The following is a 16,925-nucleotide window of genomic DNA, read 5'->3' on the forward strand; positions in this document are numbered from 1 at the left end:
GATCCTCCAGTATCTTTTAATAGCTCAGTCCTCTGATGCCAAGGATCAGTCCTGAGGTTCTTCTCTGCACTGCTCCCAGGAATCAAATAGGAGTAGAATGAAATAACTTGCATTTTTTAGAATCTTTCACGTGCTCAGGAAATTCCAAAGTCCAAAAGCGCTTCACAGTCAATTAAGTATTTTTGAAGTTGTAAGATAGGGAAACATGGCACCCAATTTGTGCACAGCAAGGTCTCACAAACAGCAATGAAATGAATGACCAGTTAATCTGGTTTTGGAGGTGTCAGTTGCATGATAAATGTTAGCCAGGTCACCTCACCTGCTCTTCTTTGAATAGTGCCATGGGATCTTTTACACTTCCTGAGAGGGGAGACAGTCCTTGGAGTAAAGTCTAAATCCACAACCTCTGGTTCACATCAAGAGTGCTATCACTGAGCCAAGAGCAATGTGTTGTCTCTACTATCTCAACATCCAAAATTCTGCATAGCACTCAAGGTAAGGTCTAGCCAGAGCACTGTGCAGCTTAAACATCAATTTTTCCAACATATACTGTTCAATTTTGGTTATATACTTCAGTATTGTTTTTGCTTTTGCTGAATGCCACTCCACAATATTTGGACTTTTTAAGCATAATAGGCTGGATTTTTGGTCTTCTGCCGCCTCTGTTAGAACCTGGAGGAGCGGCAATGGCGGTGGTAAGCACTTCTGGGGGGCCAGCTTCCAGCGCCCCGCCAGTGTTTTCGGGGCGGGTTTCGGCGAGACGTGGAGCATAACTGCCTGGCAGTGGCGGGTCGCTGTGCAATGCCCCTGGTTGCGATACCAGCTCGATATTTAGCTGCCACCCGACCCATAGAGCACTCGAGCATGCGCTGGGGGGAAGGCCTAAGGAAGCTGCTGTTCCAAGCTGTAGCAATCATAATGAGGTAAGTAATGTTGACCTCAGGTAAGTGTGATTGTTTTTTTTTTAGATTCATGTTCTGGTGGCGTGAGCTATGTATTGGGAATGTTTTTGGTGAGATTTTTTCAGGTTTTTTTTCTCCCCAGGGCCTCGCTTATGGCGCTTCAAGGCCGGCTGTTTAATGCAGGACTTTCTCTTGCTCAGCACCCTAAAAGAGGGCTGCAATGCCTCCCTTAGTGCTCCGCTCCAAACTCAGGGCACAGCTGATGAATTTTATATAACAACATAAGAAATAGGAGCAGGAGTAGGCCATACGGCCCTTTGAGCCTGCTCAGCCATTCAATAAGATCATGGCTGAGCTGATCATGGACTCCCCATAACCCCTTAACCCCTTATAGATGAAGAAACCATCTATTTCTGTCTTAAATTTATTCAATGTCCCAACTTCCAAAGCTCTCTGAGGCAGCGTATTCCACAGATTCACAACCCTCTGAGAGAAGAAATTTCTCCTCATCTCTGTTTTGAATGGGTGGCCCCTCATTCTAAGATCATGCCCTCTAGTTCAAGTCTCCCCCATCAGTGGAAACATCCTCTCTGCATCCACCTTGTCAAGCCCCCTCATAATCTTATAAGTCACGATAAGATCACCTCTCATTCTTCTGAATTCCAATGAGTAGAGGCCCAACCTACTCAACCTTTCCTCATAAGTCAACCCCCTCATCCCCGGAATCAACCCAGTGAACCTTCTCTGAACTGCCTCCAAAGCAAGTATATCCTTTCGTAAATATGGAAAACTAAAACTGCACGACGTATTCCAGGTGTGGCCTCACCAATACCTTGTATAACTGTAGCAAGACATCCCTGTTTTTATACTCCATCCCCTTTGTAATAAAGGCCAACATACCATTGGCCTTCCTGGTCACTTGCTGTACCTGCATACTATCCTTTTGTGTTTCATGCACAAGTACGCCCAGGTCCCGCTGTACTGCGGCACTTTGCAATCTTTCTCCATTTAAATAATAACTTGCTCTTTGATTTTTTTCTGCCAAAGTGTATGACCTCACACTTTCCAACATTTTACTCCATCTGCCAAATTTTTTGCCCACTCACTTAGCCTGTCTATACCCTTTTGCAGATTTTTTGTGTCCTCCTCACTCATTGCTTTTTCTCCCATCTTTGTATCGTCAGCAAACTTGGCTACGTTACACTCAGTTCCTTCTTCCAAGTCGTTAATATAGATTGTAAATTGATCCCTGCGGCACCCCACTAGTTACTGGTTGCCAACCAGAGAATGAACCATTTATCCCGACTCTCTGTTCTCTGTTAGTTAGCCAATCCTCTATCCATGCTAATATATTACCCCCAACCCTGTGAACTTTTATCTTGTGCAGTAACCTTTTATGTGGCACCTTGTCAAATGCCTTCTGGAAGTCCAAATACACCACATCCATGGGTTCCTCTTTATCCACCCAGTTCGTTACATCCTCAAAGAACTCCAGCAAATTTGTCAAACATGACTTTCCCTTCATAAATCCATGATGACTCTGCCTGACCGAATTTTGCTTTTCCAAATGTCCTGCTACTGCTTCTTTAATAATGGACTCCAACTTTTTCCCAACCACAGATGTTAGGCTAACTGATCTATAGTTTCCTACTTTTTGTCTGCCTCCTTTTTTAAATAGGGGCGTTACATTTGCATTTTTCCAATCTGCTGGGACCTCCCCAAAATCCAGGGAATTTTGGTAAATTACACCCAATGCATCCACAATCCCTGCTGCTACTTCTCTTAAGATCCTAGCATGTAAGCCATCAGGTCCAGGGGATTTATCTGCCTTTAGTCCCATTATCTTACTGAGTACCATCTCCTTAGTGATTGTGATTGTGTTAAGTTCCTCCCCACCTCATAGCCCCTAAGACTATCCACTGTCGGAATATTGTTTTGTGGCGGCAGATGTAATCCATTTGCCGGTGCAAAATGTATCGCTCCGCCCGGGACAACACCGCAACAGAGGCGCGACCGAATTTCTCCCCCCAAGTCTATTAATATCCTTAGATCTCATTCAACATCATCACTGGCTGTTTCAACACTATTCATGGACTCCAAATGACAACCATTTTATCTTCCACTGTGCAATATCATAATGAATTTCATCTGCCACTACTCCATCCGTTATATATTTTATCTCCATCCTCACATTCAATTACCTCACTCCCAGTTTGATATTCCCCAACTTGTACTGAGCTTATTAATCCAATTTGTTAAGGTAAATTAGAAACATTGGGCCCAAAAAGTCATGGGGTTTCACAGAATTTTAATGCCTTTTACTCTGAATATGGACTAACACTTCATTAAAAAAAATCACGGATAAATTTCCCTTCTTCATCACCAAACCACATCCTGGTATAAATGCTGAGATGTATCCATCCATGTCCTCTGGTGCTTACTCGACTAAACTTTGTCAGGACAAGAGGAGGTCACTTCATTTAAAGAAGCAGAAATGTAATGCCTTTCATGACCTCAGGATGTCCCAAAGTGCTTTTCAGCCAATGATGTAGTTTTGAAGTGTAGTCACTGTTGTAAAGTAGGAAACGCGGCAGCCAATTTGCTCACAGCAAGTTCCCATAAATAACAATGATATAATGACAAGATAATCTGTTTTAGTGATGTTGGTTTAGGGATAAATATTGGCCAGGACACCAGGGAGAATTCCCCTGCTCTTCTTCGAAGTAGTGCAATGGGATGTTTTATCACTGAGTGCGACCACTGAGCCATGGCTGACACATATGGTAGGTGGTGCTAGGGGTGCCTCTTGTGCACCCATCTATTTCAGGATTCCACAAAATGTGAGCAATAATGCTGGCTCAGTGGGGGAAAAGGGGTGTGGGGGCTCCTTTGTCAAAAAGTAAATACAATTAACCCCTACATCACTTTTGTAAGCGGCAGAAAATTACTTTGACAATTCTTCTTTCTTTGCAGGTCCAGGTCACGTTCCAAGCCTCTGTTGGACAGACAGTAACACCTGCTTTCATTCAGCGAACTGCTCCAGGGATATCCTTTCAGGCCAGGTACATGGGAACTTCCAGCCTGGACCTTACCCCTAGACACACTGCTTCTATGCAGCTTGCCTTGTTGGTGGCGATGGGAACACACAGACACAGAGAGGTTCCTGCCTCCCTTGCTTCGCGGGACATCAGCGTGCCCCATTTTTGGCCCCAAATCTTTAGGGTACCAATCTCCATTCAGCACCTTCTCCCCACCCTGACATCAGTCCCCTAATAATTACGGTGTTTTTAATTCTTCAGACATTCCTTACCAAATGAAGAAATACATAGAGGTTCCAACATGGAAACAGGCTGTTGGGTCTACTCAGTCCCTTTCGACGAAATTTGTATTTCATCATACTAGGCAGTATCCGAGTGAGTCTGTATTCTGCCCTTTCTAAAGTCTAAACATCCTGGTTGGATATATTTCTGGTAGTTTCATCACATGATCCCCCACCTCCAACCGTTCCTCCCAGTCAAACAGCCTTTTCCCCCCATCTCCAATAGTTTTATAACTAATAAATGAAAGTGTTCACATCAAATTTTAAAAGCCCACATATTTTAATGCCCCTATGATATTTCTCCTGGGTTGCACACAGCAAAATCCAGGAGAGTTAATTTTAATTCCTGGAAACTCCAGGACAATCCACAAGAGTTTGCATCCCTAAGCCCAATACTGCACACAGTACTCAAACTGAGGTTTTATATAATTTCATCATTACCTTTTAATTTTTATATTCTATACCTCTTGTAATAAAACTTTTGTAGTGTAGTTGCTTCATGGGTTCTTTGCTTAAGAATTCACAGCTACACATTTGCTGTAAAGAACAAACTGGTTTATCAGAAAAGATTTATCAAACTGAACACTACCTGTTCATCCACCAGGTTCACAACTGCACACCTCATCGTGGAGAACCTGGACTCAATTAACTGGGGTTTTATTGAGTCTTGTGAACATCACGTGACTGGTTAAGCCACTCACAGTGCAACGGCTCCACATACCTGTGAGCATGCTCATAGGTGCATGCATTACAACCTAGAATTCCATTAGCTTTTTTTTATGGCCTTATCAACTGGAGGTGCTGCCTTCAATGTTTTATGAACCTGTACCCCCAGATCCCTCTGCTCATCCTTTACCTTGAATCCCCAACATATTTAAGCTTCAGTAGCAGCCTTGCGTGTGGAACATTTTAAAATGTTTCTTGGAGGTCGTAGGGCATTTTACTGACCATGTGTATAGTCACTTCCTTAAAAAAAGTTAATCACTTAGATTTCCCTGCTGAATCTGTCTTTACTGAATCTGAGCCCAAACAAATTCTAATAAATGTACATTTCTATGTAAGAAAATTAAACTTACTTGTGCGAGGTTTGAACCATGGGTAGATTAACTTGTGAAGAACAAAATTGGGACCCAATGAAGGCCTAATTACCAAATAGCTTGCCTAAAAGGGAACATCAATGAGTAATCCCAAAGCAATCCAAACACAAATGAGTCACAATAAATTGAAATAGGTGAAACGTAAAATCAATTTAAAATCAACGTTGAATAAATGAAGGAGGTATTGAAGAATAAGCTAAATTAACACAAGATAGTACTGATCCACTAAGTGGAGCATCTTTAGCCTAACTATTTGCATTTTCTATTATCATTTTGATTAGATGATCTGTGGGAATACTCAAGGAGCTAGAAATTCCATTTTTGGTCATAGCAGTATTTTTCACCAAAAATACCGCTATGACTCCGCTAATGCTACGAGGCCTAACATTCACGATAAAATGCGGTAAAAATTGGCGTTGCGCAATGATTCGTGGCGCAAACCATGAATTTTCTACACTTTTTTCCGAGGCTGATACTGCTGCGAGTTGGGCCGAGGGAGGGAGGAAAACACCAAAACAAAATCCAAAAAAACAAAAAATTTTAAAAATCACAAAACATTCACAAGATGCTTAACTATTGAATCACTGCAAAAGAATTTTAAAAAGAAACTTTAACTTACCTTTTTTGCAGGTCTTCATACCTACTGCTGTTCCAAGGGCTATAATGCAGGTTTTTCTTTGGCGTTATTTTTTGGCCTAACTACAGGTGCGCTGTGAACCAAATTTTTGGCGAAAGTGCTATTTCGAGTCTTGCACGCCAGCGGTCTGCTCCCCAGTGGTACTGAAAAACCATCGGCGCAAGACTTCTCCGAATTTCCCGGTTCACCGTTTTTCGCCAAAAACGGCCCCAAAAAACTGGGCGCAAGGTTAGTGAATTTTTAGCCCGAGGTATCTAAAACAAGAATAGAAAACCTTGATCTAACAGCCAATGTTGTTCAGTAACCAAGTTGCCAATCAGATAGCTTCTAGGTTTGAATGCACTATTTGATCCCGCAATTGCACTGGAATCCTATGTCTGCTCAATATCATGATGTCTGAAAACCATGGTCTATAGGTAACAAGGGATAAAGAATGTGACAAAAAGAGGATCTGACACAATTCAAATAATTAGGAAGTTGATGGGTGCGAAATTGCCCGCCACCCCTATTGGGAGTGGTAACTTTCCAGTGAGGGTACTTTTAGCACCCAGTGCGGAAGTCCTGCCCCCCCCGACGCGAAATTGCCCTTACCACCTCTCAAAGGAAACAGAGCACAATCTCCCATGCTCCGCATCCTTTAGGGGCGGGTCTCGGGGCACCACTGAGGCGAAATGTTCAGTGCAAAGCGGATGCTCCATGTAGCACTGACGTGCTTCAATGCCCCTCCACTTCGCTTAAATGGAAGGGCCACTGCACCCTCTGCACGGCCTCTGATGGCCTCCACTTGGCCACCAAGGTAGCATGCAACTGGGCCAGCAGCCCGGCACCCAATTCAGAGTGCTGAGCTGCACGATGGCGGCCTGGACAAGACTAGGGCCGCCATCATCGAGCCGATCCCGGAGTCGGCCGACAAAAAAAGATGGCGGCCCGGGGCACTGGTGCCCTCCCCTTTAATCATCGCCCCGAGACCGGATGTTGGCCAGCTTTGTGACCCGCAAAACTGGCGTTGACATCCGCCCACGTCAGCCTCGCGGCCTGCGGGGCAAGTTCCACCGCAGGGCGTTAAGGGGTCGGCGCGGGGCAGTGAGGGGTCGGTGCAGGGTCGTGAGGGGTCACCGTGCATAGCGATCATGTCATTGCCGGTTGTGCAGTGGCCAGTAGCGCTAACTGTGGGACTCGGCGCTGCCATGGCAGCACCTCTGCAAACTCCTGGGCAATTTCCTGGGAGATAGTAGCGCCCCCACCTCCCCCAGGTGAAAACTGCCTTGTGCCCCATTAGCGCCCCCCCGGAGGCATTAATGGGGTTACAAAAAGGAGCAATTTCACCCCCTATGTCTTTTTTAAATCTATCTATGAGACGTGTCTAATCACTTTAAATTTGGTTATTGCTAACTTGCTTGCCCTTGACCAGAGAGGGTACACATTTCAATTTGGTGTGCAAATATCACTTCAAATGTATTATTCCTATGCAAATACATTTTGATTGCAAAGCATTAGCAATCACTTACCACAGACTGCTTGTTTTGTACGGAAATCTTCAAATTAATGTAATGTGCTTAATAGCACGATCAAATGGGCTAGGGTAATTCAGGAAAAAATTGTGTTACTTGATAAATTTGATTCAATGATGAAAGGCACCTTTTTACTGTGCCATATCTCCGTTTTCAACTTGAGGATATATGAGAAACATGTCACAGACAGTTGTTCTCAGTCCACCAGTTCTTCTCCAACCATCGGACTGCAACTTTTGAGGAGGTGACATATTAGGAGCATAGAAACAGGAGTAGGCCATTCAACCCCTCAAGCCTATTCCATCCTTCAATGAGATCATGGCTGATCTGTATTCTAATTTCATCAACCCACCTTGACACCATAATCCCTTAATACCCTTGGCTAGCAAAAACCTATCGATCTCAGATTTAAAATTATTAATTGAGCTAGTAACTACTGCTTTATGTAGGAGAGAGTTCCACACTTCTACCACCCTTTGCATGTAGAAGTGTTTCCTTATTTCTTTCCTGAATGGCCTGGTTCTGATTTTATCGTTATGACCCCTTGTGCTAGACTCTCCCACCAGTGGAAAAAGTCTACTTTAGCAACTTCTTTCAAAATCTTAAAAACCTCAAACATTCCTTAATCTTCTATATTCCAGGGAATACAAACCTAGTATATATAATTTCTCTTCATAATTTAACTTGTGGAGGCTCCAGTGTGGCCAGATAAGACTCTGGGAGAGAAATTGGGTGGCGCCCCGTTTGGGGATGCTAACAGCCACGAGGCAGGAGTTCCTGCTCCAGGCACGGAATAGTAAGGTTATCGCCCCTGAGAGCAAGTGGAGCGCAAAATAACATGGTTCCACTTGTTCTGTGGGACGCCAGTGGGGCAGAAACAAACGGAGAGGGGCGCAGTGCTACACGCTGGGACATGTAGCGCTACCGCGTAGAAGGGGCCCTCTCCTTCATTAAAGGGGAGGGCCAAGACGCTGACTCTGCTGGTCTCTACCTGGACCACTGGGGAGCGGGGTGCCGTGGCATCAGCCTGACACTAAAGCAGAGTGCAGGGCTGCAAGATTGCGGCACGGACCCCACGTTCCATGATGTAACGGGCCGGCAATAAGTCAGCTGATTTATTTTTTGCGCGTGCCACCTCCCCTTTAAATAGCGCCCCGCGATTGCCAACATCTCGTTATGCGTCCCTTGAAGCCGCCGCTGTCATCACCCGCCACAGCTTCAGAGGGCGCACCGGAATTTTCACTCCGGGCTGAAACAGATCGCTGCACATGGTGATGGCGTTGTCATCGCTGGCACAGCACAGCGGGATGCTACCGTGTACCGGCGCCACTAAGCTCCCGCGGAATTTAGCGCAAGTCGTTAGCGGCATCACGCCGGGCGATACGTCATTTACGCTCCGTTAACTAGAGGCGCAAATGACCTCAATTTCTCCCCTTCTGTGTATAATTTCAATGTTATGGGAATTGGTCCAAGTTTAGAATTTTGTGTTAAGTTCACAGGTGTTGAAAGTTCTTTTTAAAAAAAACAGCATAGACTGTTTTATTGCCTATTGCTACTGCTTATCTGCTAGTTTTAATAAACATAATTTATAACCTTATCCACGGTCCAATTGGAAGTTTACTCATCCGCACTTTGAACTCCAGCAAGAATGTCATATCCTGTCGCCCAAATTCAATAACAAGGATTGCTAGTCAACTCCTGGGGGATGCTGCATTACCACATATTGTATGGTTACATTCTTGCTCATAAGGAGCAGGGCCTCTTTGGCACAGAGAAATATCTTGTTAACGGCTAAAAATTTAACATTTGGCGAGAATTTCCACAGGGTTCTACTGATCTCCGGCCGTAACTTCCGCCATGATTGCTGGTAACCCTGGCGAAATTGCGTATAATTTTTGTTCTGCTTGTACCTGTTCAATTGGAGAAAACAGGAAACACATATAGAAACCTCATGTCCAGGTAAAGGAGGGACTATCTAACCTCATGGCTGATATATATATGTCCACAAGCAGAACAATAGTTGTCCTAAAAGGCAAAATGTTCTACCCCTGGATGTTTCAACTCTTGAAAACATCCTAAACTATCTCTAAGTGAATTTTCCACTCGTGAGGATTAGCTGTGAGATGAATGTAAGCATCAACCACTATGTTGTTTATTGCAGTCAGTTGGCTGAGTTGAGAAAAGTACCTCATGTCCCAAACACCAGCATAGCAGTAGGATCACAGTGGGCAAAGGGAGCGAGTGTGAATCACTCTGCTTGTTGATGTAGCAGGCCACTGTCGCATTATCCAATCATTCATACTGGGTTGTCCTCAGGGGTGGCTTAGAAGTGTTCCAGTACTAGTCTTAATTCCAACTGATTGATGTGTCAGGTAGGTCAGGGGATAGGGAGGCTCTGGGAATGATCAATGGCTGAACAGATTCAGCTGAAATACAAAGTCGTATTGTCTGAGACAGTGGCCTTAAGAATATTAGCTCCTGTTTAGATTATGGTTGGTATTTCTCATTCTTCACTGTGAATCCAGCTCTTAATTATAATAAGTATCTGCCACAAGGCTATGCTTACAGGCCCAGCCATGGGGCACTGGTGGGGTCAATCTCCCAAAACACACAAGTTTCCTTTTAAAGGACTCTGACGATGTATTGAAATTCATTCAACTATTTTCATTGGCAGTTTCACAATTAAAACGTCTGTCAGTCTTCACGGATAATTAACTTCGCTCACTCCTCCGGCCAAACTGCAACCCAAATCTATCTTCCTGGGTCAGAGTTCATTGTCCATACAGGGTAGGAGCCTTGTAGGATTCCCACCAGGAGGAGGGTAATTCAGCAGGGCTGCTGCTGCAGCACCAGAAGAGGTGGTGAGGGACCTTCAAGGGACAGACAAGGGGAGCTGCAGTTTTTCTAGTCCTTGGCAGAGATCAAAATCTACAAAGGTATGGGGAACGGAGCGGAAGTGGGGAGGGGGGGTGGCACGGAAGCAAATTGGAGGGAGAGAAGGCATTTACTAGGCCCTTGCTTTCCATTAGCTGACATTGCTACCCCAGACCTCTGTCACCTGGGAGCAGCAGCAAGAGGGGCAGACCTGAGGAAAATAGAATGCGAAGTTGGCACTTATGTGCTGCGGGTAGGGAAGGGGTGACCAGAGGCAGTGACTTTGGCAGAAGTGGGGGGTAAGGAAATCCAGGTTAGGACAGGGGGAAAGTGGTACTCCTCACCACCTAATTTTCCCATCTTTTTCACTGCTATTCTGCCCAATGTGGAGTAGCAGAAGAAAATCAAGTCCAAAGCGTTAAAATCAAAGTGATCTTGAGATGTCCCCAAGCCCCTCGAGAAAATAAATTCATGGCTTCAACGCTCACATCTCCCTTCAGCAAGTTCCAAAGCCACCAGTTCTGTTAACTGTGCTTGGGATATGGTTTGATTGTTTTCTCCTGCATTAAAAGTGATTGGAATGTTGAGTATGTCTTCAGTCTCAGTTATTGACAAGCTTGCATTACACAGCATTCTCATTCTAACTCCGTGTCCACACGTGTCCCAGGTTTATATTTTGGGCTGCTTTTGGTCTGTTAGTTTTTTGGGGGCTGTGCAAACTTTCTGTGAAAAAATAAAGAAAGTGAGTTTGAAGGAGAGAGGAAACTAGCAGGAAAAAAGGGTAAAAAAACAAATTTAAATGCATGTAGCATTTGTAACAAAATAGATGAGTTGATGGCACAAATTGAGACAAATGAGTATGATCTGATAGCCATTACAGAGATGTGGTTGCAAGGTGACCAGGACTGGGAATTAAATATTCAGGGGTATTTGACAATCCAGAAGGACAGACAGAAAGGAAAAGGAGGTGGGGTAGCTCTATTGATAAAGGATGGAATCACTGCAATAGTGAGAAACGATATTCACTCAAATGATCAGGATGTTGAAAGAACTTGGGTGGAGATAAGGAATAATAAAGGGAAAAAGTCACTGGTGGGTGTAGTCTATAGGCCCCCTAACAGTAGCAATTCTGCTGGTTGGAGCATAAACCAGGAAATAGTGGGGGCTTGTAAAAATGGAACAGCAATAATCATGGGTAATTTTAACCTCCATATTGATTGGACAAATCAAATTGGTCAGGGTAGCCTTGAGGAAGAGTTCATAGAGTGCATAAGGGACGGGTTCCTTGTGCAGTATGTAATGGAACCAACCAGGGGGCAGGCTAACTTAGATCTGGTCCTGTGTAATGAGCCAGGATTAATAAACAATCTCCTAGTAAAGGATCCCCTTGGAATGAGTGATCATAGCATGATTGAATTTCAAATTCAGATGGAGGGTGAGAAAGTTGGATCTCTAACCAGTGTACTGAGCTTAAATAAAGGAGACTATGAAGGTATGAGGGCTGAGTTGGCTAAAGTGAACTGGGAAAATAGATTAAAGTGTAGGATGGTTGATGATCAGTGGTGTACATTTAAGGAGATATTTCACAACTCTCGAGAAAAATATATTCCAGTGAGGAGAAAAGGGTGTAAAAGAAAAGAGAGCCATCCGTGGCTAACTAAAGAAATAAAGGATGGTATCCAATTAAAAACAAGGGCATACAATGTGGCCAAAACTAGTGGGAGGACAGAAGATTGGGAAGCTTTTAAAAGCCAGCAAAGAATGACTAAAAAAATGATTAAGAAAGGGAAGATAGACTATGGGAGTAAACTAGCACAAAATATAAAAACAGATAGCAAGAGTTTCTATGGGTATATGAAAAGGAAAAGGGTGGCTTAGAGGACAAGACTGGGGAATTAGTAATGGAGAACATGGAGATGGCGGAAACTCTGAACAAATATTTTGTATCAGTATTTACGGTAGAGGACACAAACAATATTCCAACAGTGGATAGTCAAGGGGCTATAGGGGGGAGGAACTTAACACAATCACAATCACTAAGGAGCTGGTACTCAGTAAGATAATGGGACTAAAGGCAGATAAATCCCCTGGACTTGATGACTTGCATTCTAGGGTCTTAAGAGAAATAGTGGCAGGAATTGTGGATGCATTGGCTGTAATTTACCAAAATTCCCTGGATTCTGGGGAGGTCCCAGAAGATTGAAAAACAGCAAATGTAACGCCCCTATTTAAAAAAGGAGGCAGACAAAAAGCAGGAAACTATAGGCCAGTTAGCCTAACATCTGCGGTTGGAGTCCATTATTAAAGAAGCTGTAGCAGGACATTTGGAAAAGCAAAATTCGGTCAGGCAGAGTCAACATGGATTTATGAAGGGGATGTCATGTTTGACAAATTTGCTGGAGTTCTTTGAGGATGTAACGAATAGGGTGGATAAAGAGGAACCAGTGGATGTGGGGTATTTGGACTGCTAGAAGGCATTTAACAAGGTGCCACATAAAAGGTTACTGCACAAGATAAAAGTTCACAGGGTTGGGGGTAATATGTTAGCATGGATAGAGGATTGGCTAACTAACAGAAAACAGAGAGTCGGGATAAATGGTTCATTCTCGGGTTGGCAATCAGTAATTAGTGGGGTACCACAGGGATCAGTGCTGGGACCCCAACTATTTACAATCTATATTAACGACTTGGAGGAAGGGACCAAGTGTAACGTAGCCAAATTTGCTGACGCTACAAAGATGGGAGGAAAAGCAATTTGTGAGGAGGACACAAAAAATCTGCAAAGACAGGCTACGTGAGTGGACAAAAATTTGGCAGATGGAGTAATATGTTGGAAAGTGTGAGATCATGCACTTTGGCAGAAAAAAATCAAAGAGCAAGTTATTATTTAAATTGAGAAAGATTTACAAAGTGCTGCAGCACAGCGGGATCTGTGGGTACATGAAACACAAAAGGATAGTATGCAGGTACAGCAATGGTATCTTGGCCTTTATTGTAAAGGGGATAGAGTATAAAAGCAGGGAAGTTTTGCTACAGTTGTACAGGGTATTGGTGAGGCCACAACTGGAATAGTGCGTGCAGTTTTGGTTTCCATATTTACAAAAGGATATACTTGTTTTGGAGGCAGTTCAGAGAAGGTTCACTAGGTTGATTCCGGAGATGAGGGGGTTGACTTAAAAGGAAAAGTTGAGTAGGTTGGGCCTCTACTCGGTGGAATTCAGAAGAATGAGAGGTGATCTTATAGAAACATATAAGATTATGAGGGAGCTTGACAAGGTGGATGCAGAGAGGATGTTTCCACTGAAAAGGGAGACTAGAACTAGAGGGCATGATCTTAGAATAAGGGGCCGCCCATTTAAAACTGAGATGAGGAGAAATTTGTTCTCTCAGAGGGTTGTGGATCTGTGGAATTTGCTGCCTCAGAGAGCTGTGGAAGCTGGGACATTGAACAAATTTAAGACAGAAATAGACAGACAGTTTCTTAAACAATAAGGGAATAAGGGATTATGGAGAGCAGGCAGGGAAGTGGACCTGAGTCCATGATTGGATCAGCAATGATCGTATTAAACGGCGGTGCAGGCTCGCGGGGCTGTATGGCCTACTCCTGCTCCTATTTCTTATGTTCTTATGTTCTTATGTTCATGAATCGATCAGTTAGCTTTTTTTTGCCAGGGTTTTAGGTTGGCATGCATGTGCAAGGGAAATAACGATTTAAAAGACCCATACTTAAGCCATGAATTTGCTTTCTTGTGCGTGATAATGGATCAGCTTGGCCGTATATTTTGTTCTGGCTTTTACTTATTAAGTTATGATTAATATAACTTCATTGAAAAAGGACTTGTTCATGAGTATATAGAAAAACAGGAAGGAAGATTTAGAATTTCAACTTCAATTCAAGTAATTCTTAATTAAATCTGAAAAAATGTTGCTGTCTCTCTCTTTATACAGAGCTCAGCTGCGTGTAAACAATGCTGGGAATTTCCTCAGGGGCTCTCCCAATTGGCCGCTCTAACTTTGGTGGAAGATCGGCGCAAACCCCATTTATACATCTATCCTGGGTTTTAGCCGATCTTCTGCCAAAGTTACGATGGCCGATGGGGAGAATCCCCGAGGAAATTACCGCGTAAATCTCGAAGCTTTGATTTTAAATAATCTCATGATAAATGGCCAGATTGTGGAGCGGACTGCATGCTACAACATTGTGGTAGACCTGAGCATTTTTGTACAGTGCATCACTACACAATAAATGCACCTTCAAAAGATTATTTCCATTAAACTTAAAGAGGAGTTATGAGGCTGAATGCATATGGAAACTTGGTGTCACTCCAGTTTCCTAGGGGCTCAAGTTTACCCAGGAGTTGCTCCTTTTTTTTGAAGCAACTAGATTTTTCTGGACTATCTTTTTATTTGCAATTCTGGCCAATTAATTTGCTGCAATGTAAGTGAGTTAGTTAGGTTTTTTTTTAGTTCAGTTTTTTTTTTCCAAAAGGGGGCGTTCCCAGCCACTTACCCCTGTTTTAGGCATTTGACCAGCAAATAGTTGCTCCAAACTATCTTAGACCAGCGTATGTTGCCACTTCTGTCCGCACAGAAAAACCTTACCTAGAGTTAAGGAATCGCCGCAAGTAACTACATTTAAAGCACCACCAAGCGCCAAACAAAGCACAAGAAGTAATAAGCAATTAATTAACAAATAAAATAGAAGGAACCCTGCACCTAAAGCACCAAGACCAAAGTAATAAGCAATCAATCAATCAATAAATAACAAATAAAAAAATAGAAGGAACCCTGCACCTAAAGCACCAATATCAATCAGTAAATGATAAATAAAAAATCGAAGTCCTACCTTAGGGAACGCAACGGGCCGCCGATGTGTTTCAGGTCCCTCCCACACAGCCTGCAGCACAATTTTTCAGAAACGGCTTGCCAGGAACTACTGCACATGCGCGCAGACTCTAGCGCGCATGTGCAGAGGTCCCGGCACTGTTTTTCAGCAGTGGGACCTGGCTCCACCCCCAATCCATTGGGCCATGCTGTGTCACCACCGAGGAGAGGCTGGGGAGCGGCCAGAATACTAATGTCTTTTTTCGGTGCACTTGGAGGCGGACAAAAACGGCGCAGCTCGGGTGACGGTGCCAGAAAAACAGGTTAGAGAAACTCTAGCCACTAGTTTCTGGGGTTTTGTTGGAAGGTGGGGGGCAGAGCTTGCACTCACCACAAACAAGGTCAACAGCATAACTGAGGTATGGTCAGAGATAGAGACTACCAGGTCATGAGTTAACTTGCCCTGGTGAAGCATCGGTTTGTTGGTAACACCAGATGGGAGCAGGTGTACTGGCCCATCCAAAGCCTCAAGAATGGCCCACTTAGGGTCCAGGTCTGTCCTGGACTACAGAAGAGCTAAACAGATTTGTCACTTTCTTGATAAAGAGGACTGCAAGCTTCTTTTTGAGATTGGGGAAGCCCCGACACCCAACCACCGCCACCCTCCCTCCCCATTCCCAAACCTGGATCCTTCGACTGCAACTTTTAGCCTCTTCTCTATGGCAGGCACCCGAGTTTTATCCTAGTGACGTGAGCACCTTCTGCCATTATTTACGTGACCCCCACACCTGATGAACTTTATTGCATCAACAGAGAGGTCATAGGTGGGCACATCCCAGCACTTATGCCTGCCCTTTTCAAGTGACATTGGATCACTTCATGTATTTAACTCACAATAGATAACTCAGAATAATTCACAAAGGATTGTGAATCTTTGGAATTCTCTACCCCAGAGAGCTGTGGATGTTAAGTCATTGCTTATATTCAAGAGAGTGGTTGATAAATGTTTGGGAACTAAGGGAATTAAGGGATATGGAGATAGCGGGGTTAGGTGGAGTTGAGATCGAAGATCAGCCATGATCTTGTTGAATGGCAGAGCAGGCTCAAAGGGCCAAATGGCCCACTCCGGCTCCTATTTCTTATGTTCTTATCATTTTTTTTAGTTAAAAAAACAACTTTTTTATCTCCTCCAAATGACAGCACCTCCGACAGTGTTGATACAATAATAGCAAAATCCATATCAAACTGTTACTCTGTGTCATGTATGTACCTTTGGGATCACTAGCCACTGGATAGTGTCACTGTTGGAGACCACTGGGCTGCATGCACGTGTATGCAGCTCAAGTATAAAAGGCCAGCCATTTTGTATATTAGTCACTTTGGGCCTTAATAAAGCAGAGCCAAGGTCATACCTCTTGGAGTTAAACAGTACTCAGTCTAAAAGTTGTTCCATACACAACATTTGGCGACGAGGCAACAAGAACCTTTGCATGCAAAAATGAGCACAATTGGATTGCTGGAGTGCTTTGTGGAAGGGGAAGATTGGGCAGACTTTGCAGCCGTTTGAGCCAGTTCTTCGTAACCAACAAAATGGAGGAGGAAACCGATGCAGATCGGCGCTGGGCGATGTTCCTCACGGTTTGCGGTCCAAAGATTTATGGGCTGATAAAGAATCTACCCCTGCCTGTGAGTCCAACAGAAAAGACATATGAAGAATGGTGTACACTGGTACAGGGCCACCTTAAGCTAGAGTAAGGCATC

The 16,925-nt window shown here is 43.8% G+C and overlaps 1 long non-coding RNA gene across 4 annotated transcripts in view; it reads left to right on the top strand.

Annotated features, from left to right (window-relative positions):
• Positions 1-10,371, top strand: part of LOC139248705 (uncharacterized) — a 118,983-nt gene extending 108,612 nt beyond the window's left edge. For all 4 annotated transcript variants that reach the window (XR_011591060.1, XR_011591059.1, XR_011591061.1 and 1 more), the window contains 2 exons: positions 338-495; positions 3,876-10,371. This is a non-coding gene — a long non-coding RNA (uncharacterized lncRNA). The remainder of the gene's footprint in view (positions 1-337; positions 496-3,875) is intronic.
• Positions 10,372-16,925: the final 6,554 nt, after the last annotated feature.

This window comes from Pristiophorus japonicus, chromosome 2 (assembly GCF_044704955.1).
Source record: "Pristiophorus japonicus isolate sPriJap1 chromosome 2, sPriJap1.hap1, whole genome shotgun sequence".
NCBI lineage: Eukaryota > Metazoa > Chordata > Chondrichthyes > Pristiophoridae > Pristiophorus > Pristiophorus japonicus.